This window comes from Neoarius graeffei, chromosome 21 (assembly GCF_027579695.1).
Source record: "Neoarius graeffei isolate fNeoGra1 chromosome 21, fNeoGra1.pri, whole genome shotgun sequence".
NCBI classification, from domain to species: domain Eukaryota; kingdom Metazoa; phylum Chordata; class Actinopteri; order Siluriformes; family Ariidae; genus Neoarius; species Neoarius graeffei.
In genome coordinates this window covers 56,894,693-56,920,182 of record NC_083589.1, presented here as the reverse complement: position 1 = coordinate 56,920,182, position 25,490 = coordinate 56,894,693, and the positions used below count along the sequence as shown (strand labels likewise).

Below are 25,490 nucleotides of genomic sequence, written 5' to 3'. Positions count from 1 at the left end.
CACGCGGACACAGGGAGAACATGCAAACTCCGCACAGAAAGGCCCTCGCTGGCCACGGGGCTCGAACCCGGACCTTCTTGCTGTGAGGCGACAGCGCTAACCACTACACCACCGTGCCGCCCGCCGCCGTAGTTATAATGTGAATTACAAAATCATTGAAATGATTTGTTTACTTCCTGATCCCTCCTCCCATCCATGTTCATGTACATGTAGCCCCGCCTCCCAGAATCTACAATGCCCACAACAGCTCATTTTACAGTTATTGTATTTTACTGCCACCTCACTAACTTACATTTTATTGTCTCGTTCTAACTAGTTAAAGTTTTGGCCAGGCACTAATAATCACCTCATCAGTGTTTCTTTGGCTAATCAGACACTAGCTATGCCAGAGCAGTTGAAGGTTGGTTAGGTGCCTTGCTCAAGGGCACTTCAGCCATTCCTGCTGGGCCAGGGATTCAAACTGGCAACCTTCTGGTCCCAAAACTGCTTCTCTAGATCAAGAAGCAAAGCTGCAAGGTCAAGAAGCAAAGCTGCTTCTTGACCTTTTGGTCCCAAAGCTGCTTCTCTAACCATTAGACCATGGCTTTCCATGGATTTAGTTATAACAAAGTTTGCTATAAACAAATAACACAATGAAATGCCGAATAATTTATTGTTTCATTGTCTTTCCTGGTAATTTCCTCCTTATATGTAACAGGAAGAACAATAAAAAAAGAAGGAATGAAACGATGAGATGGTATCATGCAGCCCAGTGCAAAGCAGAGTTACTGTTACAACACCAAAGTTGATTATTTTCCAATACCAGCATATCCCAATGTGTTTGTTTTCTCTGATACCACAGCAAGTTGCCACGGATTACAACATACTTTTTAATCTGATTTCATTTTGTGGAACATCTGCAAAAGTAGGGTGGCATGGTGGTGTAGTGGTTAGCGCTGTCGCCTCACAGCAAGAAGGTCCGGGTTCGAGCCCCGTGGCCGGCGAGGGCCTTTCTGTGCGGAGTTTGCATGTTCTCCCCGTGTCCGCGTGGGTTTCCTCCGGGTGCTCCGGTTTCCCCCACAGTCCAAAGACATGCAGGTTAGGTTAACTGGTGACACTAAATTGACCGTAGGTGTGAATGTGAGTGTGAATGGTTGTCTGTGTCTATGTGTCAGCCCTGTGATGACCTGGCGACTTGTCCAGGGTGTACCCCGCCTTTCGCCTGTAGTCAGCTGGGATAGGCTGCAGCTTGCCTGCGACCCTGTAGAACAGGATAAAGCGGCTAGAGATAATGAGATGAGATTAAATTGAGAATATAACTAAATGCAATTTAACTCTATTGATCACAAATATTATGTTTGCACAATGTGCCACTAGTAAGATTCGTTTTCTTTACGGCGCTTTTAAACTTGATTAAAGAATCAAGACATCTCAGTTCTGGAGGGAGATTGTTACACACACACACACACACACGAGTCACCAGATAGGTAAATGATCTGTGAGTCCATTTGCTGTTCGATGTTGCTTGTGTGAGTCTAAGGTTACCCCCTCTTAAATTATAACGGCTTTGTTGTATTTGAAAGAGTTCCTTTATATAGTTTGGACCACAGGTAGAGACGAAGGCTTGATAAACCAAGGACAAAGAATGGCATGACCGTCAGTGTGCAAGTGTCTGTAGATTGGCCAATGTCTAAAGCATCTTTATAAATAAGGCATCTTTATATGAACAGTTTGAAAATACATCTAATGCCAAAACAATTGGCTTTCTCAAGTTTATCACGGAGACCGTTAGTAATACCCAGTAATAACGGACTACAGTATTCAAAATGCAGTAAGATGAAAGCCTCATATAGCTTCACAGCGGTGTTGTTGGAGATCACATTTCCTGTTATTACTTATAGCAGTTATTAACAGTTGTTCATTCATCAGCATCTCTTTTTTGGATAAAAAAAATGCAATTTGTCATGCTACTGACAAATCGACCTTACCGTATTGGAAAAACTTCAAATACCAGCTTTACTTTTGTCATCGTCGTCGTTGGCTGTCCATCGCTAGCGATGATGACTGCTTCATGAGGATGCGTAGAAATGCAAATGGGCTGCGAAGCTCCCACCAGAGCGACAGAGTCGCCTGTAGCGTCTGCATGAATGACCCTGCCAAGCCACCAAGGAATGTCTGACCTCGTGAGCTCTCACATACTATTCTCCTCTCCTAACGAAGTGCCTTGCATAGTAAGGTAAGACAAACGACGTTGTGTCCCCATCGTGTTGTCTCTTTCTGGATCTCTAGACCTGATGCCAAGTGGTGCACAAAAGTGCGACAGACCTGATGGGTATGGAAGTTGCCCCACAGTGACAACTGACTTGCTGAGTGATGCCATCCATTGGCCATGTGAGTGGCTCTTCTGCATGCCATCTGGTGGTGCGCCATTGACCCTCTTGGGTTCATCTGCCACATTGCACCAAAAAGCACCCTGCTGCAGCGCCTTATTGGTGACATACTATTTAACCCATAGCTGGAACCCAGCCAGGTGCTACCACTCTGAGTCAGAGCAGACCTGAGAGCAATGGTGATTAAGAGGTAACTCCACTTTCCCCAATACTCAAGTCTTCCCGGACCTGAGACTCACCACCGGTTGCAGTTTAAAGTCATACCCAGGACTTTACTTTTGTCACACTGTTACAAAGTTCTGACACTGGAGACTCCTTCTTCCATCTTAAATCTTCTCCGTCAAACTTAACTCGACACATTTTCATCTGTGAACTACAAACTTCCTGTGAATTAGTTGTAGATGTTACAATCGAAATGATACCATATGAGAGCGATCTCATGAACATAATCTGTGTAGCCTTGAAATGTATATTTGCTAGCTCTTTGACTTCAAGACTCCATACTTCCCTGCACAACCAATCAGCATTCACCTGATACACAGGTATAAACATTGTCAGGATTTTGGTTTGGACTCAGAGCCTCTGAGAGCTACAGCTACCCATAAACCCCTTCTCTGCTTCATGGCACAGACACGCAAACATTGCTTCAGTGTGGAAGTATAAACCAGGCTAGAGTGCTATAGAGTGGTGAGTTTGAACATGTGTGTGTGTGTGTGTGTGTGTGTGTGTGTGTGTGTGTGTGTGTGTGTGTGTGTGTGTGTGTGTGTGTGTGTGTGGTTACCCATAACCTCGCCACTTAAAAGAACCCTTTCAAAATCAGTGCTTTTAAAAGCCCAAGTGCAATATGAAACGGAAAGCACTTTTCAAAGCCTCGTTTATAACAATTTATACAAGTGTTACAGCCACACTGACACCAGCTTTAACCGCATCCTCATCAAAGAGGCTCGTACCATTGGAGTCTTCAGCATGGCAAGTGTACAAAATTAAATAAATGAATTGCATAAGTGTATCATCAAAGGCAATTTAATCAAATAAAAAAACAACAGGAAAACGGAAAACCTAGTGTCGCAATAGTACAATGTGGCAAACAACCCTTTAACCTTTTATCTACACTTTCAAGTCTTTCTTTAAACAGCTAGTGCTATAATGGCACCGTATTATTTACATAGATAAGTGAAAAAGAATGTGCATGTGGCCCTTGGACATCATCAATTAATGCCAATCCATGGGGAGGGGGTGAAAATTTTCAGGAGATCAAAAACACATAGGTTTTAATAAAACAAGAGGGGTTTTTTTTCAGTAATGTGAGCTAATGCTCAAACAAAACTACATACAAAACCACAAATACAAAATGGTACACATGTTAATTTATTTGTTTGTTTGCATTTTATCATTTTGATATGACTCGTTGTGTAGTCTCGGTCTCAAATGCTCCACCGATTGGTTGCAAAGCACCTGTTATTTTTGTACACTTTTCTGGCCACACACTTCAGAATCTTCCCAGGTGAAGAATCCGATTGGCTCAAAGCGCTTAACACGATCCCTGTGTCCGAAATCACTCACTCATTCACTATTCCCTACTCACTGTCTAGGGAATTACTATATAGAGGACTATAATAGTGAGCTCATTGGTAAAAATGAATGTGGCAGCGGGGGCATGGTCAAACACCGGTCTGTGACAGGAGGGCGGAGTCAGGGAAGGTAAGTGGCAGAATCACTACACCTGATGTCAATTAACCTGTGTTTGTGTGTCTTCCCAATGACCGCGCCCTATATAAAGAGAGAGAGAGAGAGCAGAGGAAGAGAGCTCTCTCCTGAACCAGATACTTGGGTGTGTGTGTGTGTGTATATGTATGTATGGAAGAGAGTGTTTTTGCATCTGAAAAGAGCAAAATAAAAAGAGTTATGGAACTTTATTCTGGCCTGCCGTCTTTCTGTGCTCCTCCCCCTCCTATGAACTTCCACAGTGGTGCCGGAACCCGGGACGGAGCACAGGAACAGAACAGCCCCATGGAGTCCTCCCCCTTCGCAGACCTGGTCCACGCCCTCGCCACGGCCCAGCAGAGCCAGCACCAGGCGCTAGTCACCCTCCGGAAGGAGCAAAAGCACCGGTTCGAGGCCCTGATGCTGGCGCAGCAGGAAGATCAACGGGCGTTCCGGCACCACTGTGGAAGTTTGTAGGAGGGGGAGGAGCACAGAAAGACGGCAGGCCAGAATAAAGTTCCATAACTCTTTTTATTTTGCTCTTTTCAGATGCAAAAACACTTTCTTCCATACATACATATATACACACACACACACCCAAGTATCTGGTTCAGGAGAGAGCTCTCTTCCTCTGCTCTCTCTCTCTTTATATAGGGTGTGGTCACTGGGAAGACACACAAACACAGGTTAATTGACATCAGGTGTAGTGATTCTGCCACTTACCTTCCCTGACTCCACCCTCCTGTCACAGACTGGCGCTTGACCACGCCCCCACTGCCACAATAAAAAAAAAAAAAAAAAGACACTTTCGGCCACTACTCCACCGCGCCGCTATTTACATCATTACTGTCGCACAATTAAAACGTGCCAGATCAGTTGGCTGGCGGGTTTTCAAAATAATAAATGCATGCATGTATTTTTGTGATAAATCCAAATTATACTGAGCGTATTTCCCACATTAATAAATACAAATACCTGCATCTTTCAGTTCTTTTAAATCAAAGCTGAATACTTTCTTCTTCGACGCTGCCTTTTATTAAATCACATTTGAGGCTTTTGATTAATTCCTCGCTCTGCACTCTAACTTTTATTCTTGTATTTTATCCGTCTTATTCTATTTTAGCTTATTTTCTATTCACTTACTGTTTTTAATTGTACCTGAATGTCCATTTATAATGTGTTTCTTCCTCCGTCCGTTCACCCCCAACAAACTACATACACATTATTGCCATTTTCACACCACAGCTTATAAATTTGTCTCGTGCTCGTTGTCATAAGGAAAAACAAACTACTGCTGTACTCAATCTAAAATACTTAACGCTCCTTAAGCAGCTTTTACAGTACAGGTTTTCTTTCAGCGCGACCGCAGTGCATGATGGGATATATTGCTTGGTTAGTGACCATCGGTTGTACACTACTTTTCACGATGCATTGTGGGATACTATGAGTCCACTATACAGGGTGTAACAATTCTCACTATACATTCGGACAGCACTACAGAATGGTGAACTCACTGTAGTCCACTATATAGCGAGTGATTTCAGACACAGCGAATGAGATTTCCAAAACAGGACACTGATCTTGTGTCTGCTGACAATTTATGATCGGTCCTTTGTCAGACAAATTGTCCTTTTCTGCGAAAGGTGGATCTTGAATATGTTTACTGATCAGATCAGATGTACCAGATGTATGCAGAAAACAAAGTACATCATTGTACTTTTAGGGGTACAACAACTTGTCACTGGAGCAGTAGTACCCTCAAGGTACTTACTGTATTTGTACCATTTATATACTGATTGGGAACATACAACCCCGATTCCAAAAAAGTTGGGACAAAGTACAAATTGTAAATAAAATGGAATGCAATGATGTGGAAGTTTCAAAATTCCATATTTTATTCAGAATAGAACATAGATGACATATCAAATGTTTAAACTGAGAAAATGTATCATTTAAAGAGAAAAATTAGGTGATTTTAAATTTCATGACAACAACACATCTCAAAAAAGTTGGGACAAGGCCATGTTTACCACTGTGAGACATCCCCTTTTCTCTTTACAACAGTCTGTAAACGTCTGGGGACTGAGGAGACAAGTTGCTCAAGTTTAGGGATAGGAATGTTAACCCATTCTTGTCTAATGTAGGATTCTAGTTGCTCAACTGTCTTAGGTCTTTTTTGTCGTATCTTCCATTTTATGATGCGCCAAATGTTTTCTATGGGTGAAAGATCTGGACTGCAGGCTGGCCAGTTCAGTACCCGGACCCTTCTTCTATGCAGCCATGATGCTGTAATTGATGCAGTATGTGCTTTGGCATTGTCATGTTGGAAAATGCAAGGTCTTCCCTGAAAGAGACGTTGTCTGGACGGGAGCATATGTTGCTCTAGAACCTGGATATACCTTTCAGCATTGATGGTGTCTTTCCAGATGTGTAAGCTGCCAATGCCACACGCACTAATGCAACCCCATACCATCAGAGATGCAGGCTTCTGAACTGAGCGCTGATAACAACTTGGGTCGTCCTTCTCCTCTTTAGTCCGAATGACACGGCGTCCCTGATTCCCATAAAGAACTTCAAATTTTGATTCGTCTGACCACAGAACAGTTTTCCACTTTGTCACGGTCCATTTTAAATGAGCCTTGGCCCAGAGAAGACGTCTGCGCTTCTGGATCATGTTTAGATACGGCTTCTTCTTTGAACTATAGAGTTTTAGCTGGCAACGGCGGATGGCACGGTGAATTGTGTTCACAGATAACGTTCTCTGGAAATATTCCTGAGCCCATTTTGTGATTTCCAATACAGAAGCATGCCTGTATGTGATGCAGTGCTGTCTAAGGGCCCGAAGATCACGGGCACCCAGTATGGTTTTCCGGCCTTGACCTTTACGCACAGAGATTCTTCCAGATTCTCTGAATCTTTTGATGATATTATGCACTGTAGATGATGATATGTTCAAACTCTTTGCAATTTTACACTGTCGAACTCCTTTCTGATATTGCTCCACTATTTGTCGGTGCAGAATTAGGGGGATTGGTGATCCTCTTCCCATCTTTACTTCTGAGAGCCGCTGCCACTCCAAGATGCTCTTTTTATACCCAGTCATGTTAATGACCTATTGCCAATTGACCTAATGAGTTGCAGTTTGGTCCTCCAGCTGTTCCTTTTTTGTACCTTTAACTTTTCCAGCCTCTTATTGCCCCTGTCCCAACTTTTTTGAGATGTGTTGCTGTCATGAAATTTCAAATGAGCCAATTTCAATTTCAAATGAGCAAATGAGGCATGAAATTTCAAAATGTCTCACTTTCGACATTTGATATGTTGTCTATGTTCTATTGTGAATACAATATCAGTTTTTGAGATTTGTAAATTATTGCATTCCGTTTTTATTTACAATTTGTACTTTGTCCCAACTTTTTTGGAATCGGGGTTGTACATACATTTTATATATATATATCTTTTTGACCCTAAAAAGGGACACATACAGTGGTGCTTGAAAGTTTGTGAACCCTTTAGAATTTTCTATATTTCTACATAAATATGACCTAAAACATCATCGGATTTTCACACAAGTCCTAAAAGTAGATAAAGAGAACCCAGTTAAACAACTGAGACAAAAATATTATACTTGGTCATTTATTTATTGAGGAAAATGATCCAATATTACATATCTGTGAGTGGCAAAAGTATGTGAACCTCTAGGATTAGCAGTTAATTTGAAGGTGAAGTTAGAGTCAGGTGTTTTCAATCAATGGGATGACAATCAGGTGTGAGTGGGCACCCTGTTTTATTTAAAGAACAGGGATCTATCAAAGTCTGATCTTCACAACACATGTTTGTAGAAGTGTATCATGGTACGAACAAAGGAAATTTCTGAGGACCTCAGAAAAAGTGTTATTGATGCTCATCAGGCTGGAAAAGGTTACAAAACCATCTCTAAAGAGTTTGGACTCCACCAATCCACAGTCAGACAGGTTGTGTACAAATGGAGGAAATTCAAGACCATTGTTGCCCTCCCAAGGAGTGGTCGACCAAGAAAGATCACTCCAAGAGCAAGGCGTGTAATAGTCGGCGAGGTCACAAAGGACCCCAGGGTAAATTCTAAGCAACTGAAGGCCTCTCTCACATTGGCTAATGTTAATGTTCATGAGTCCACCATCAGGAGAACACTGAACAACAATGGTGTGCACGGCAGGGTTGCAAGGAGAAAGACACTGCTCTCCAAAAAGAACATTGCTACTTGTCTACAGTCTGCTAAAGATCACGTGGACAAGCCAGAAGGCTATTGGAAAAATGTTTTGTGGACGGATGAGACCAAAATAGAACTTTTTGGTTTAAATGAGAAGCGTTATGTTTGGAGAAAGGAAAACACTGCATTCCAGCATAAGAACCTTATCCCATCTGTGAAACATGGTGGTGGTAGTACCATGGTTTGGGCCTGTTTTGCTGCATCTGGGCCAGGATGGCTTGCCATCATTGATGGAACAATGAATTCTGAATTATACCAGCGAATTCTAAAGGAAAATGTCAGGACATCTGTCCATGAACTGAATCTCAAGAGAAGGTGGGTCATGCAGTAAGACAACGACCCTAAGCACACAAGTCGTTCTACCAAAGAATGGTTAAAGAAGAATAAAGTTAATGTTTTGGAATGGCCAAGTCAAAGTCCTGACCTTAATCCAATGGAAATGTTGTGGAAGGACCTGAAGCGAGCAGTTCATGTGAGGAAACCCACCAACATCCCAGAGTTGAAGCTGTTCTGTATGGAGGAACGGGCTAAAATTCCTCCAAGCCGGTGTGCAGGACTGATCAACAGTTACCGCAAACGTTTAGTTGCAGTTATTGCTACACAAGGGGGTCACACCAGATACTGAAAGCAAAGGGTCACATACTTTTGCCACTCACAGATATGTAATATTGGATCCTTTTCCTCAATAAATAAATGACCAAGTATAATATTTTTGTCTCATTTGTTAAACTGGGTTCTCTTTATCTACTTTTAGGACTTGTGTGAAAATCTGATGATGTTTTTGGTCATATTTATGCAGAAATATAGAAAATTCTAAAGGGTTCACAAACTTTCAAGCACCACTGTAGTTACCTTGAAGTCAAAAAATGAGCCCTAGGGGGTACCAGTACATTAATGTAGATTGGACCTTAGGGGACAGAAATTGACTCCTACTGTACCCACAGTGCATGCTAGAAGTTTGGCTTGAGAGACTCGGCTTTATGTTATTATTGCTAGCGATGTTTATCGGTAAACACAGGAATGATTGCCGATGAGGTACAGGCTGGATGTTATAGTGCCTGTAGTAGTATCTCACAGTTTGGAGGGGGGTTAAAAAAACACTTTAAACTGCTCTGTCTTTATGTAACAACTGAACATGGTGCTTGAATGTATAACACACACACACACACACACACACACACACACACACACACACACACACACACAAAAGAGCCCCCTTTTCCCAGCCATCCTTTTGTAAATGCCATTTTAATTGAAATCTGTCAGACTCTCTCTCCACACACAATGCTATAGGTACTAAGCCATGCATTTCAATGAGACTCTATTTTCACTAGCCACCATTGATGTCCTTCAGCTGAGAAACGTCCTCTCCAATAACCCTCCCCAAGCTCTTCTTTAAACACAAACTTTCTCTCTCTCTCTCTCTCTCTCTCTCTCTCTGGCTATATTAAGCTCTCACACACATACGCAAATACACACACAAACCACAAATTGGACATTCGTATGGACTTCCTCTGCACTTTCCACAACTAGACCACTGAACCTTTGTGATGTCAACATAAGTGGATAAATGAAGGTGTGTGTGTGTGTGTGTGTGTGTGTGTGTGTGTGTGTGTGTGTGTGTGTGTAGAAGTTTGGATGTTTATAGAGGCAATCTGACTTTAGAAGACACTCTGTCTCTCTTGCACACACTCAGATACACACATTCTCTAATACACATGCTGCATCATCCAGGGTTTCAGACACAAACCAGCTGTGTGAACAGAGTTAGACAAAGTTACACACACACAAACACACATGAACTTCACTATTTGCACACACTCTATTCACACTTTTCCACCATACAGTGCAAAATGGTATGGCATGGTACAGTTACTAAGTCACTATCGACCCGACTCAACCAAGTAAAAGGCACTTTAGGTTTGTAGTATATACTGTATGGTAAGTTTGTTGGAACAGTGATGTGCCACTGAAACCGAAAGTCAGGGGTGCCAATACTTTAATTTTAGCAAGAAACCAAGAGGTGTCAGGGCAAATGTTTGCAGAAAACATTAAAATACGACAAGCTGCTCCTCTTCTGTGGCTGAATTTTAAATAGTGCTCCATCATCCATGTCGTGCTTGTAGTTCTATAAACCATTCTGCTAAACCCTACACTGTCAGAAAACAAAGTACATCATTGTACCTTTACGGTACAACGGCTTTTCAGTGGAGCAGTACCCTCTAAGATACTTATTTGTACCATTTATATACTGATTGGGAACGTATATGTACCTTTCTGACCCTAAAAAGGTACACACATACCCCTTTTCCACCAAATCAGTTCCAGGGCTGGTTCGGGGCCAGTGTTGGTGCTGGTTCACAACTCGTTCAACTTGCGAGCCAGCTGAGAACAAGCTTGCTTTTCCATCGTTCGCGGTGCTTAGAGAAGACACGTCATTACGTCGTTGTATACGTCATTACGTCGCTGTATACATCAGTTACGTCGCTACCTTTGCATAAACCTTGGCGCGAATATCGAAGCAAAAACAACACAGAAGAAGCAGCAGCAACAACAACAATAATAATAATGGATGACTTCACGTTTGTACAGCTGCTGCTTCTCGTCGCTTAAAAATGGCGATCTTTCGCGGTCTTGTTATTGTTGTCGGGCTTAACAACTCCGCCGCCCAGCTGACGTAAGCGGTTCTTTCCTCTGGCCCAGCAGAGAGTTGGTGCTAGCCTGGAACCGGTTTTTTTGGCCCCAGAGCCAGTTCTTTGTCAGTGGAAACAGAAAACCCGGTTCTAAACTAAGCACTGGCCCCGAACCAGCCCTGGAACTGCTTTGGTGGAAAAAGGGCAATAGTTACCTTGAGGTCCAATAATGAGCCCTAGGGGGTACATTAGTGTAGATTGTACCTTGGGGTACAGAAATGGACTCCTACTGTACCCCTGTTTCTGACAGTGTACAGTATGTAGTGAGCACATATAGTGAATAACTTGAAGATGACGGATTTTATGTGGACCACAGGCGAGAATGTAAAATGAAGATATACAGTGCTGAGCGTAAATGAGTACACCCCCTTTGAAAAGTAACATTTTAAACATCTCAATAAAAACAATTTCCAAAATGTTGACAAGACAAAGTTTAATATAACATCTGTTTAACTTATAACGGGAAAGTAAGGTTAATAATATAAACTTAGATTACACATTTTTCAGTTTTACTCAAATTAGGGTGGTGCAAAAATGAGTACACCCCACAACAAAAACTACTACATCTAGTACTTTGTATGTCCTCCATGATTTTTAATGACAGCACCAAGTCTTCTAGGCATGGAATGAACAAGTTGGCGACATTTTGCAACATCAATCTTTTTCCATTCTTCAACAAGGACCTCTTCGCAGACTAGCAGCACTATCTTGACAGAACAATGGTGTAGCCCAGTGGCAAGGATGGACCAAGACAAACTGGCATCAATGTCTGCTGCAGTGGCTGACCAGGAGATAGGTTTGTTTAACCCCACTCTTAGGTGATACCACGGGTCACCTTGCATGATGGCCATTGGCTCCCAGGGAGCTCATCCACTCTTTGACAGGTCTTGTTTTTAGTACTGCTTGGTGACATGCCACTCTCCTACCCAGTATACACTGGTGGGGGAGCCAGTTTAGACGTTGACCACCTGTCCATAGATAGATAGATAGATAGATAGATAGATAGATAGATAGATATGATCAGTGACAATTTTTTTTTACTGTGGGTCAAGTCAAAGTCCCTTCCCACACCATGTGGCGCATAGGGCAGCGCTGATCTCCATTTCCATAGCCTCTCACCTACTACATAGCTGGGGGGGCTAGTCCTCTGGTAACCACGAGAGTTTGACTCCCCACTCGCATTTGTATTGCAGCGTGCCTTGCCAGACGGCAGTAGGTACCATTTTTATGATGGTCTTTGGTATGACCCGACCGTGAGTAGAACTCGCGATCTCCCGACGGAGAGGCAGACATGCTAACCACTAGGCCGACTATGTAAACACTGACTATGGCTATTGTTTGTACTTACACCTGTTGACTAGCTCGCTAGCTTTAGCAACACATCTGCAATATGCCTGCTTAGCTTTGTGGAAGACTCCATTCATGTGCAATGAGTGCACAGGCAGAGTGTGTACAGTTAGACAGGCAGGTAGGCCATCCAATCATTTCATTCGGACTGAATGACACAATTGGACAGGCTTTTTACAGCCCTGCGACTTCCACAGATAACGTATTTTTTATTATCAGAGCATTTGATTTATTCATTACTGTCAGGATATAAAGAGAATTTCATGAAATAGAACAAAAATGCTTCCAAAATAAATTGCATACCCTGCCTTTAATGATTGTGTTTGACTAATTAATAATGTCCTCTATTTCTCGCTCCACCCGTATGACCCTGATATAAACAGTGCTAGAATGCAGAATGGCAACAGTGCAGCTCACTTGGCAATGGGGGGAAAAAAACAACACACCATGGTGCCACAGATTTGTTACTGTAGCTCAGTGTCAGGTGGAAAAGAGCTTAAAATATCTAAAAGAAAAAAAAAGAAAAAGAGTAACCCAAAGGAGTGGTGACCAAGGCCATGGCTCTAAGTTCCCCACCTCAGTGCTAATATTTGAACACATATTTATAAATAGAGTAAGACAGCGGTAAAGCAGCCAGTTCCCAGTTACCTTCAACACCTCCGCTGTGCATTTCCATGTGTGTGGTTGTGAGTTTAGCCACGTTCTTCCATCTTACCATCAACCTCAAAAAAAGATTACAGCTTTTCATTTACATCACAGAACACAGCCAACATCTCTTCGTAAAAAAATCATTCATCACATTAGAATAAATACTGATAATGACTAACACACACACACACTCGTCACCTTATATATTAACTAGAAAAGCACTCGGAGAGCGCAGACCTCTGCCAAGAATCCTTTAAAAAAATCCGGGATCCAGAAGGTGATCCGGATCACCGCCAAAATTTAACAGATTGTTACTTGTGCCCAGTCACACCTCTGGAAAAAATTTCAGAGCAATTCGTTCATAACTTTTTCTGTAATGTTGCTAACAGACAAACCAACAAACAAACAAACCAACGCTACCGAAAACATAACCTCCTTGGCGGAGGTAACTAGTCATTCCATGGAGCAGGAATTCCTCACACGCTATTTTTGTTGTCCTTTAAAGCTCAATAAAATTTAAATTTGTAAGAATTTTAGTTTAAATTGTTCAAAAAATTCACTAAAATTATCAATAGAAAGTGACAAAATAACAGTTTTGATGCTATGTCAAAGACGTCTAAGTATCATGCTAACCAGCTAGCCCTGAGACAGGACACACCGTCCATCTCGTAATTGCACTTTGTACCTCAAGAGGCGATAGTGAGTCACTATAGCATCCAGTTTGCCCTCAGTCCAAAATGAAGAGAAAATGAGAATTCACGTAGCATTCTTGATAGCTTCTGGGCTTTCTTGGACCTGGAGAAAGCCTACGACAAGATCAATAGAGAGATGATAGCCCCAGTCCTGAGACACTACAGTGTCCCAGAAGAGCTAGTTCAGATGGTTTTAGCTCTCTACAGAACCCCAGAGACCAACATAAGAACCTGTTTTGGCTTGACAAACCCTTTAAAAGTGAAAGTGGGCCTACATCAAGGATCAGCACTAAGTCCTCTCTGATTTATCATAATTATGGATTACATCAGCCATAACATCCCAACTGAGAGAGCAGCTAAAATCATATACGCAGACGATGTGGCCCTGAGAGCCAACAGTGAAGAAGAACTCCAGGAAATGGTCTCCATCTGGCATGACAAACTCACAGCACATGGAATGAAGATGAGCAAAGCCAAAACAGACGTAATGAAAGTATCAAACAACTCTCAACTCCAGCCCCAATGCACCATCAGGGTAGGAGAGCACCAACTTGCTAAGACCACTCCTTTTAAGTATCTCGGTGGTTGGATCCAGAACAACGGAGAGTTGGAACATGAAATCCAAGCACAGATTCAAAACACAGGAAATGCATGGAGGAGAGTTAGGGGAGGGGTTTATGACAAAAGGATGCCCAAGAGACTGAAAAGCAGAGTGTACAAAATAGTACTGAGACGAACCCTACTCTGTGGAGCAGAAGTATGACCAGTGAAGAAGAACCAAGTCGACAGACTAGAGGTGGTGGAGATGAGGTGCCTCAGGGCTATAGAGGGGGTTACTAGGAAAGATAAGCTAAGAAATGAGACCATCAGAGGAAAAATAAATGTTAGACAGTTGAGAGAGAAGATACAAGAGAGCAGACTTAGGTGGTATGGGCACAAAGAGGAGACATCCATCAGAAATAATTAGATAGATAGCGGAAAGAACAGAGATAGGGAAGAGATCCAGAGGCTGCCCAAAGAAAAGATCGTATCACAGAGGATGCTCAGCAGATTGATCTGACCCAGGTGAGTGGGATTATATGGGAAGAAGAAGAAGGCCTGTGATGTCACTGTATGCAGAAGTCTCATCTCATCTCATTATCTGTAGCCGCTTTATCCTGTTCTACAGGGTCACAGGCAAGCTGGAGCCTATCCCAGCTGACTACGGGCGAAAGGCGGGGTACACCCTGGACAAGTCGCCAGGTCATCACAGGGCTGACACATAGACACAGACAACCATTCACACTCACATTCACACCTACGCTCAATTTAGAGTCACCAGTTAACCTAACCTGCATGTCTTTGGACTGTGGGGGAAACCGGAGCACCCAGAGGAAACCCACGCAGACAACATGCAAACTCCGCGCAGAAAGGCCCTCGCCGGCCCCGGGGCTCGAACCCAGGACCTTCTTGCTGTGAGGCGACAGCGCTAACCGCTACACCACCGTGCCGCCTTATGCAGAAGTCTCATCTCATCTCATCTCATTATCTGTAGCCGCTTTATCCTTCTACAGGGTCGCAGGCAAGCTGGAGCCTATCCCAGCTGACTACGGGCGAAAGGCGGGGTACACCCTGGACAAGTCGCCAGGTCATCACAGGGCTGACACATAGACACAGACAACCATTCACACTCACATTCACACCTACGCTCAATTTAGAGTCACCAGTTAACCTAACCTGCATGTCTTTGGACTGTGGGGGAAACCGGAGCACCCGGAGGAAACCCACGCGGACAACATGCAAACTCCGCGCAGAAAGGCCCTCGCCGGCCCCAGGGCTCGAACCCAGGACCTTCTTGCTGTGAGGTGACAGCGCTAACCACTACACCACCGTGCCGCCTTATGCAGAAGTCACTGCTGGTTATTCACACATTAGTCTCTGAACTATCTTTTTTTTAACAGACTGCTGAAAACTAAGGAAGAAAGAAGCAAGTGAACTGCTGCAATTTGCATAAACAAGTGGAATCCAGGCACCAACATGTGGACTTGCGGTAACCTTTTTCATGTCGCTATGTTGGAGTTTTGAAGAAGGGAAAAGAGAGGAAAAAAGGGATCCTACTGGGAGAAACTGAATCACAATGCCAAGTAATGGTATTTGGACAAACTAAGCACAAAACAACAGCCAAACCCTGGATTACAGACCCTCCACTCACTCACTGTCAATGAGTCACAGCCAGTGGGTTTGATCAGCCACCTTATTAATAAAAATGTTTACATACCTGCCGTGTCACGAGCCATAGCAATCTCATGTCTGAGTTGCTGTGGCTGTTTTCTTGCTACAAACTGAGCTAAACGAGCTATAACAAATTATACACTGACGGCACATGTGAAGATCAGAAGATAGCACCGTTATCTTGACCCACTCTCAGAGTTTCAGCAGTTTGGTCGAATTTTGTGTATTCATGCCCTGCTGTTAGCTAGTAACTGCCTTTTTTTTAATAACTGATGTTATTAAAGTTAGATTGCAAGCATGAATCCAGTAGTGGAACAACTAAAATTTATTCTATCCACATTCACTGGATATGAGCAATCGTGCACTCTGATTGGCTACTCTACTACTAAGATATCAACTCATATACTGTGAGTAGAGAAAAACAAAATGGCAGAGTGCATCAAGTCAGATATATCACTTTGTTATCAAGTATTTAAAAGAAACAGAAATAGCTAAAAGAATATAGTCGTGCCCCCCCCACACACACACCAATATCTCCTGTTCCACACTCCAGCCCAGTTGGTGGCGGTAATGCACCTTTAACTTGGTTTACCAACCACAAAAAAAACCCTAAAGAAGAAGAAGAAAATGGTGGCGCATGTTACTGAACCAACCCGAGGATGAAATATAAACTCTACTCGAAAACAAAACCCCAAAAAATACAAAAAAAGCAACAAAATATGGAATGAAAGTATTTGATGGTAAGAACATATCTGTTTTTTTCAAGAATTATTATTATTATTATTATAGCATTTTTCACAAATTGCTACTGTCATACTGTCACCGGTTTGTTTACATTCTAAGCACATACATGTCAACCTTTGGTCAATCAAACCTGTATAACCAACCTCCAAAATCCGTATTTCCCTTATAAAATCCGTATAAGATGCAAATTAAAATAATTTACCTAAAATTTGAATGATAATTAACAATGATATATCCCAGTTACTTTTTATTCAATATTAATAACAATAAACCTTCAGAATGAATACAAAGCTCCAATGTTCGACAAAAACACAAAGTGTTACTCTAATGTTCTGAATTGTACTCCATGACAGCTTTTTTAGCACTCCGCACCAATACCTCACTAGGCTGCATGTCACAGCAAGTGTCTGTGTTGATCTTGCCGGAGTGCCCATTCAGAATCTTTTCAGTCGCTAGTGAAAGTCGATCAGGTGGAAATACGCTTTTCAAACAAAATGTTACTTCCCGGTTGGCGGGATTCTCGCAATGTGGTGTGCACATGATCAAAAGTGGAACGAAGTCTTGCTACCACAAGATAACGCGCGATTTCATAAGACTCTTTACTGGCTGTTTGTGCTTTCTGTGGTGTACAGTACGTTTGTAAATGTTATGCGCTCTTTTATCATCGTGGGAATTGATTATAGCTCTAAATAAATATTGAAGTTTTTTTAAAGAATCCGTATAACTTTATTTGTACGCCCGTATACTACGTTTATTGAATCAATTCCGTATAAAATACGGACATTCCGTATAGGTTGACATGTATGTAAGCAGAAATGATTTTGTCAGATGTTTTTTATACATTTTTTTATTTATCGAATTTGCAAAAAATAAAAATGCTTCGTTTCTCAAAATCCAGTGAATGTGGATAGAATAAAACAGTTATTCCACTCAATCATGTCGTACATGGCTTACACATACATGGCTTGTCGTACATCAGCTCATGTATGACTCGATTTCATGGAATAATTGTTAAATAGCTTTACGCTATATTCAGTGAGTGATAATGTGATAATGCTATGAAAGTGGTGGTGGTGGTGAGTTTGTGGGAAGGGGAGGAGGGACTGTGCATTTCCTTGTTTCGTACAAACTTTCTGATATACTGCCCCCTACCTGTTTGGAGTGTGGAGTATGAATTCACCACGGGGACAAATCTTACACATAGCACCTTTAACTATGGAAAAGACAAACAAACAAACCCTAACTCTCTCTCTCTCTCTCTCTCTCTCTCTCACACACACACACACACACACACACACATCTGTCACAACACTACCTCTGATGACATGACACAGAAATTGAGAAAAATGGCTCTATGTTACAGCTGTAGATCTTAATACCACACATACGGCAAAAAAGAGCAACTTTGCCACAAGATAAAACAACTGTCGAAATTTAATTCCAAGTCATGGCTTGATTTTGCCCAAAATTATGTATTTGGATCTTTGTATGTCAGAACAGCTCCGACTGACTGATGACAGACGGCAGCCAAGAGGCTGAATGGCTTAGAAAAGCTCCCTCTCCGGCTGCATGCCCTCTTTCTTCTTCATAGTAACACACACACACACACACACACACACACACACACACACACACACACACGAGCCCAACCTCCAATAGTTTCCACCCATGAACTCTGGCCTGGGTGCCAGGATTCCACAGCCCTAGCAGGATGTTTGCAGGAAACACAGTGTGAAAGTGTGTGTGTGTCCACAAGAATACCAATATCTGAAAATGTTGACCTCGTGGGGACGTTTAGCTGATCCCCACCAGGAAAACCTTTTTTTGTTGTTGTTGCTGGGTTTTTTTTGCAGCTTTTATTTTAAAGACTAAAAGAGCCTAAAGGTTTAGGTGTACACAGCATTAATTAGTTCCATTAATAATTATTCAATGGAAGATCCTGACTAGAATTGTTTGTCAAATGTGTGTGTGGGTGTGTGTGTGTGTGTCTATGTCTGTGTTCAGTTTAAATACCTAAGCCACTTCTTGCCTAATCAAGTGCGACACGCACACATAAACACACATATATTCATGTACAGCAGCCTGCTTCCTCGGCATTGTCAGTTCTGCATTAAATTAAAATTACATTTCGATCAGCGGTATGCATGTTCGTGTGTGTGTGTGTGTATGCGCCTTGCCACAAAATCCAAATAAACACACTGGGCTCCTGCACTCATTCATGTTTGTCCTGCTGTTTGGTTTTCCCTCTGTCCTTCCTGCGCTGTCCTTTGGCGTAGGTCAAAGACATCGAGACAGCGAGAGGAGGAGAAAGAGAGAGAGAGAGAGAGAGAGAGAGAGACTACGCATCATATATCATACATCATGACTGACCAAATCAGGACATTGCAGAAAAAAAAACAAAAAAAATTTCCTCATAAAAGACTAAAAAACAGGTTCACGGGACTGTCTGAAGCCCTTGACACCCCTGTTCTGTAACAGCGTTATATGTGGGACGTCCTATATACACCGGAAAGTCTGTCAGTATTAGAGTAGGTGTACGGGCTTAAAGGTGCGTGTGTGTAGTCATGCCAGGTCTCGTGCTCATAAATCATCGGCCTGCATTGCTCCAGCACTGTCTGAACAGCAGCAGCGGCGCCGCTGTGAGCCCTCGCATTAATAACGTTTTTTCCCCTCATCAGAGAGCCGGACAGAGAGCCGGTGAGAGAGAGCGACTCACACATAGACAGAAAGAGACGGAGACAGAAAGACAGCAGGTTTATAGGTAGACCAGGAGCCATCTGAGTCACACAGACTTAGAAGAGCTTTGAAGGATCTCTCTCACACACACACACACACACACACACACACACACTCGCATTCCTACACCAACACACAATCACTAATGCACACAGCCAAATCCCTGGTAGCAAGAGCTGATTTAGAACAAACGTCCAGAAGTGACAGCCGAAAACACGCTCAACTCAAATGCACTCCTCTGTTTGAAGTCGTTTTCCTGCTGAACGTTAAAATGGAAACAATAGAACAGTAACTGAGATTGTTGTTGTTCACCTTACACAGGAATTCTAGATACATGAAACATTTTGCCTGTAAAATTTCATATTTGCATTTTCTCTTGCATATACTGTAAATGCATTTGTACATGAATAATGAAGGAGTGAAGCTAGAAATGACATGACCCGTTGTTGGTACTATATTCAAACTTGTATGTACAATGTCTTGCAAAAGTATTCATCCCCCTTGGCGTTTGTCCTGTTTTGTGGCATTACAAGATAGAATTAAAATAGATTTTTGGAGGGTTAGCACCATTTGAAATTTTAGTACACCATTGCACACTACTAAGCAAGCAACATGAGAATCAAGGAGCCTCCAAACAGGTCAGAGACAAAGTTGTGGAGAAGTATAGATCAGGGTTGGGTCATAAAAAATATCCCACGGAGCTCCATTAAATCCATTATAGCAAAATGGAAAGAACATGGCACCACTACAAACCTGACAAGAGAAGGCCCCGCCCACCAAAACTCACAGACCGGGCAAGGAGAGCATTAATCAGAGATGCAACAAAGACACCAAAGATAACACTGAAGGAGCTGCAAAGATCCACAGCGGAGATGGGAGTATCTGTTCACAGGACCACTTTAAGCTGTACATCCCACAGAGTGGGCGGGGCTTTATGGAAAAGTGGCCAGAAAAAAAGCCATTGCCTAAGAAAACATGTTTGGAGTTTTCCCAACAGCATGTGGCAGACTCCCCAAACACATGGAAGAAGATTCTCTGGTCAAATGAGACAAAAATTGAACTTTTTGGCCATCATGGGAAACACCATGTGTGGCGCAAACCCAACACTCTGAGGACTCCATTCCTACAGTGAAGCATGGTGGTGGCAGCATCATGCTGTGGGGATGTTTTTCATCCCCAGGGACAGGAAAGCTGGTCAGGACTGCAGGAAAGATGGACAGCACTAAATACAGGGTAATTCTTGAGGAAAACCTGTTTGAGTCAGCCAGAGGTTTGAGACTGGGATGAAGGTTCATGTTCCAGCAGGACAATGACCCTAAACATACTGCTAAAGCTACACTGGAGTGGTTTAAAGAGAAACATTTAAATGTCTTGGAATGGCCTAATCAAAGCCCAGACCTCAATCCAACTGAGAATCTGTGGCATAACTTGAAGATTGCTGTACACCAACACAACCCATCTAACTTGAAGGAGTTGGAGCAGTTTTGCCTTGAGGAATGGGCAAAAATCCCAGTGGCTAGATGTGCTAAGCTAATAGAGACTTGCAGCTGTAATTGCAGCAAAAGGTGGCTCTACAAAGTATTAACTTGGGGGTAATACTTATGCACACTCCAGATTTCTGTTTTTTCATCTTAATTATTGTTTGTGTCACAATAAAACAGCAATGTGCACCTTTAAAGTGGTAGGCATGCTGTGTAAATCAAATAGTGCTAACCCCCCCAAAATCCATTTTAATTCCAGCTTGTAATGCAACAAAACAAGGACAAACACCAAGGGGGATGAATACTTCTACAAGACACTGTACTTATATTATTTCTTTCTGATCTAGCCTGGAAAATATTTTACACTCTGCTCAAGGTGAGGAGAGTAAAAGTGACAGAATCGTCCTGAAGGTTTGTTCAAGAACAAAGAATGAATGTAAGTTTTCTGGGTTTTTTTCTTTCTTTCAGTGAACTTCTGGTTAACCCTAGCTTTTTATTCAGCTATTTATCTTTAAACATATTATTCAGTAACTACTAGGAATGAATCAGTAACTACAGGAAAACTAATAGCTCGAGCCAACAGGTAAGTTCAGGAGTTTACCAAGGTTATCCGGAATATATTAGCCTTGTGAATATATGTGTCATGCCAGATAGTCTGTTTACAGAATGCGTAGAAACAGCGTTGAAAAGCGCGTGATATTTTGCACTGTTTTCGCCGGCTGATCCAGTAACGATCAACGCATAGTCACCTCAATAGCGCCCCTACGGGATACATTTACCACTTTTAACATCATCCACGGCGGCATGGTGGTGTAGTGGTTAGCGCTGTCGCCTCACAGCAAGAAGGTCCTGGGTTTGAGCCCCGGGGCCGGCGAGGGCCTTTCTGTGCGGAGTTTGCATGTTCTCCCCGTGTCCGCGTGGGTTTCCTCCGGGTGCTCCGGTTTCCCCCACAGTCCAAAGACATGCAGGTTAGGTTAACTGGTGACTCTAAATTGAGCGTAGGTGTGAATGTGAGTGTGAATGGTTGTCTGTGTCTATGTGTCAGCCCTGTGATGACCTGGCGACTTGTCCAGGGTGTACCCCGCCTTTCGCCCGTAGTCAGCTGGGATAGGCTCCAGCTTGCCTGCGACCCTGTAGAAGGATAAAGTGGCTAGAGATGATGAGATGAGAACATCATCCACGACTGTGTTGGACTGAGGCTGGTTCTAGAGGCCTTGAGACAGGGACTCATTTTAAATGACTCCTGTGTTGTTACTGTCCAGAACCGGAAATGAGTCAAAACTCAACAGCGTCCATTCATTGTACATGTCCTGACTGATTCGGAGTCCTGGTCTCCATGTTTTCAACACTGCATGTTCAGAGGTTAGATGGAATAAAAACACATTTTATGACTGACTATCTTGTATCAGCAACAGTTCTAGCTTTGCTGTTAACATTTTGTCCGGGTTAAAGTTGGTCCCGTGTTAGAAACAGAGTATCAGCGACTAATATTCTGACATCATTGGCACAGAGCCAAAAAAAATGAATTTGGCATGGTGCCAACCAATCAGTGAGGCATCAAATTAAATTACCTGTAGCTGGTTTGCAAATCCAGAGTAAAAGAAGTGTCATTCTGGTCCAAAAATACACTTTAGACCAAACTGAAACATTATGTACTATACCGTACATTCTGGACATTTCGAAGGCTTTCTGCCTGGAAAATGGACCATTTTGGGTTGCGCGCACATGATTTCATGTCAGATTTACAGTAACTTCCCTTGGTCCAATTTCACTTTGGTTTGTATTTCCTGCATATGGAGGCTTGGTGGTGTAATGCAGCAGGTAGAACTCAAAATCCATAATCTGAGCATCTGGTATGAAAATTTGATGGAATGGCACATATAAAGGCTTGTTTTTTAAAATTTCATCAATGCTTTCAATCAATTGTTGAGAAAATTAAGATCAAATGAAAATAGTGCTATAAGGTTATCAAAGGGGAGCCATGGAGAGGAAGCAATGGCCTAAGGGTTAAAGAAGCAACTTTGCTGGTTCGATTCCAGTGGTGGCTGGTAGTCTTTCAAACAGGGGAGGCTGGTCGGTTACGATATTTCCAGATTTTAAAAGAAAAAACACATCAATTTTGCCCATACTCTTGCCTCTGATCTGGCTGATTGTTGGCAGCGTCACAAACTGTGAAATAACAGGTTCTTTTGGCCCATTAGCCTACTGTCCAATATACATGATGGTGGTGTTGGGGGGGGGGGGGGGGGGGTATTTTAACATTTTATATTTTAAAATTGTGGCATGTTTAAAAATTGACCTCGGCTGTGTTTTTGTTTAAAAATGTTTTCCAAATTGTAGCTGTGTTTAATTCATATCCAGAAAAATATATATTCCAATATAATATACTCAGCATAAACATTTTAAATAGATTCTATATTTTTGGTCCGTCCATGACATATTACTAAAGTAGCCTATTTACTGTTGTTGATGTGGGTCACTTGCTGTTAGCCAATTCACTTTCTCGTGCCAGGAGAGCTGAAAGGAACGAGTATTATTCCCTACCTTTTTCACCAAGTCAATTTGAGGTGTTGGTCTACCCTGCTCTTTAATTTTAATTTTTTCCTCGAAAGGAAGACTGGCAAATGGCTTCGCCAAAATTAAATCAGCAATGCTTGGCATCCGTGCGCAGCTTTCTTGCTAGCTGACTAGCCCCCTCAAGTTCAAGTTCAGTCACTCAAATAAACGAAATTTCTGGAACTAAGATAGCAAACTTGACAACACTATATTTACACTTTATTTACAATGAAAATATATACAAACTAAAAAAGCTGGTAGAAACTGTATGTAATGAATGAAATCGAAATGTAAGCCGATCTCTTACAATACACCACAGCACTTGCGAATCCGTATGGGACTGAACTGATGTTGCCAGATACTGCTGACGTTATCCAGCCCAAAATATGTTCAAAACCCGCCAAAATGCACTTAAAACTGCCCAATCTGGCAACACTGTACCGCTGCCTGTCTATAGTTGAAACGAGCTGTCAATCAAAGAAAATATCCGGCCGCTTTCACCAATCACCAGTCTCCTCGCGGAAACTGCCATGTCCCTCCCATGTGAGGCTCAGAGTCCGTGGGCGGGCGTTTTCGCAGTATTTGTCCAATAACCGTCTTGCATTTTGAGATTGAAAAGCGCAGAGCTCCCAAATGCCATTGAAGTCCATTGAGGCTGGGAGTCCGTGAGACTCCGTGGGCGGGCATTTTCGCAGTATTTGTCCAATAATCGTCTTGCATTTTGAGATTGACAAGCACATAGCTCCCAATCCACTGAGGCTGGGCTGCATCGCGCTGTCACGAGGGGGAAAAACTCATGCACACATTAGGTGAACTGGGGAAAGTTATAACGGAATGATTTCGCACTGTAGTTTGGTTGAGCACAAATATTTCTATGATTCTGGATCTGAAATAGCAGTGTTATAAGGTCGGCTATAACATAAGCCTAGCACAATTCATCCTACACGATGTTCGTCATTTTTAGAGGAGGCTGAGCCTCCCTCGTTGTCTTAGAGCAATCGCCCGTGTTCGATTCCCTGGACTAGCAGGACTAGCTGAAGTGCCCTTGAGCAAGGCACCTAACCTCTAACTGCTCCGGCAAGACTGGTGGCATACCTTGTGTCTGATTAGCCAAAGAGAAACTGATGATGTGATTATCAGTTTGGGCAGTGCCTGGCCAAAACTAAGGTTATCAGGACAGAAGAAACCTCTGATAAGTCACATTAGAAAAACAAATAAATGTATGATATATGAGAAATTAAATGTAAAACTAAGAAATGATGATGACTGTTCACCAAAGGCAACATCACCATCATCATCATCTTTTCCCATGAGGCGAATTTCTGGCCTTAGGGTGCTTCTGTCTGGATAGGTTGGGAAATCTTTCCTCCAGCAGTTGCATGAAGTACGATGTCTTCATCATTCTCCTTGCCTGTTGGGTGTCTATATTGTCCTAGATGTTCTTCTATCAAACAGACTCTGCTTCTGAAGTGCACTATTTTCCATTCTGCATATGTGAGCAATGTACTTGAGATGTTGAAGGTAGCAGAAGTCCTGGATTGGTAGAATATGTGTTAGTCCATGCAGTCAGGCATTAGAGATCTTGAAGCTCCAGTCTATTTCTCCTTTCATTTGAGTTCTTGGGTCGATATTTGGTTTTCGTTCTTTCCTGCTTGGAGCATTCTTACATACATATCCTCCACGTATCAGTTTCCGCAAGAAGCCATGCCATATTACCTCGATCTTCTTGAGCTCATTTTCAAACAGTTCCCACGCTTGAATGCTGTAGAGAAAGTGTGAGCAGACACATGTGGTGAGGAATTTCAAACTAGTTGTTAATCGTATCCTCTGGTCTGTTAAGTTGGTGAGCAGTGCTAATAACCCTGTCCTCTTGTAGTGTTATCCTGGTCACTGCATCCAGAGTCTATCCCAAGAATAAGGGATAAGAATATACCTTAAATAGGATGGCAGTCCATTATGGTTTGTGATTCTGACATGAGGTAAACACATGATATGCCCACCATTCAAGCAGTTAAAGTCATGAAACCGCTGTTGCTAGGCCTGAGGCTAACAATTTAGCTACC

General features: G+C 42.5%; 1 protein-coding gene across 2 annotated transcripts in view; it reads right to left on the bottom strand.

Moving 5' to 3' along the window:
- scube1 (signal peptide, CUB domain, EGF-like 1) overlaps positions 1-25,490 on the bottom strand; it is a 217,979-nt gene that overhangs the window by 111,662 nt on the left and 80,827 nt on the right. The window lies entirely within an intron of this gene.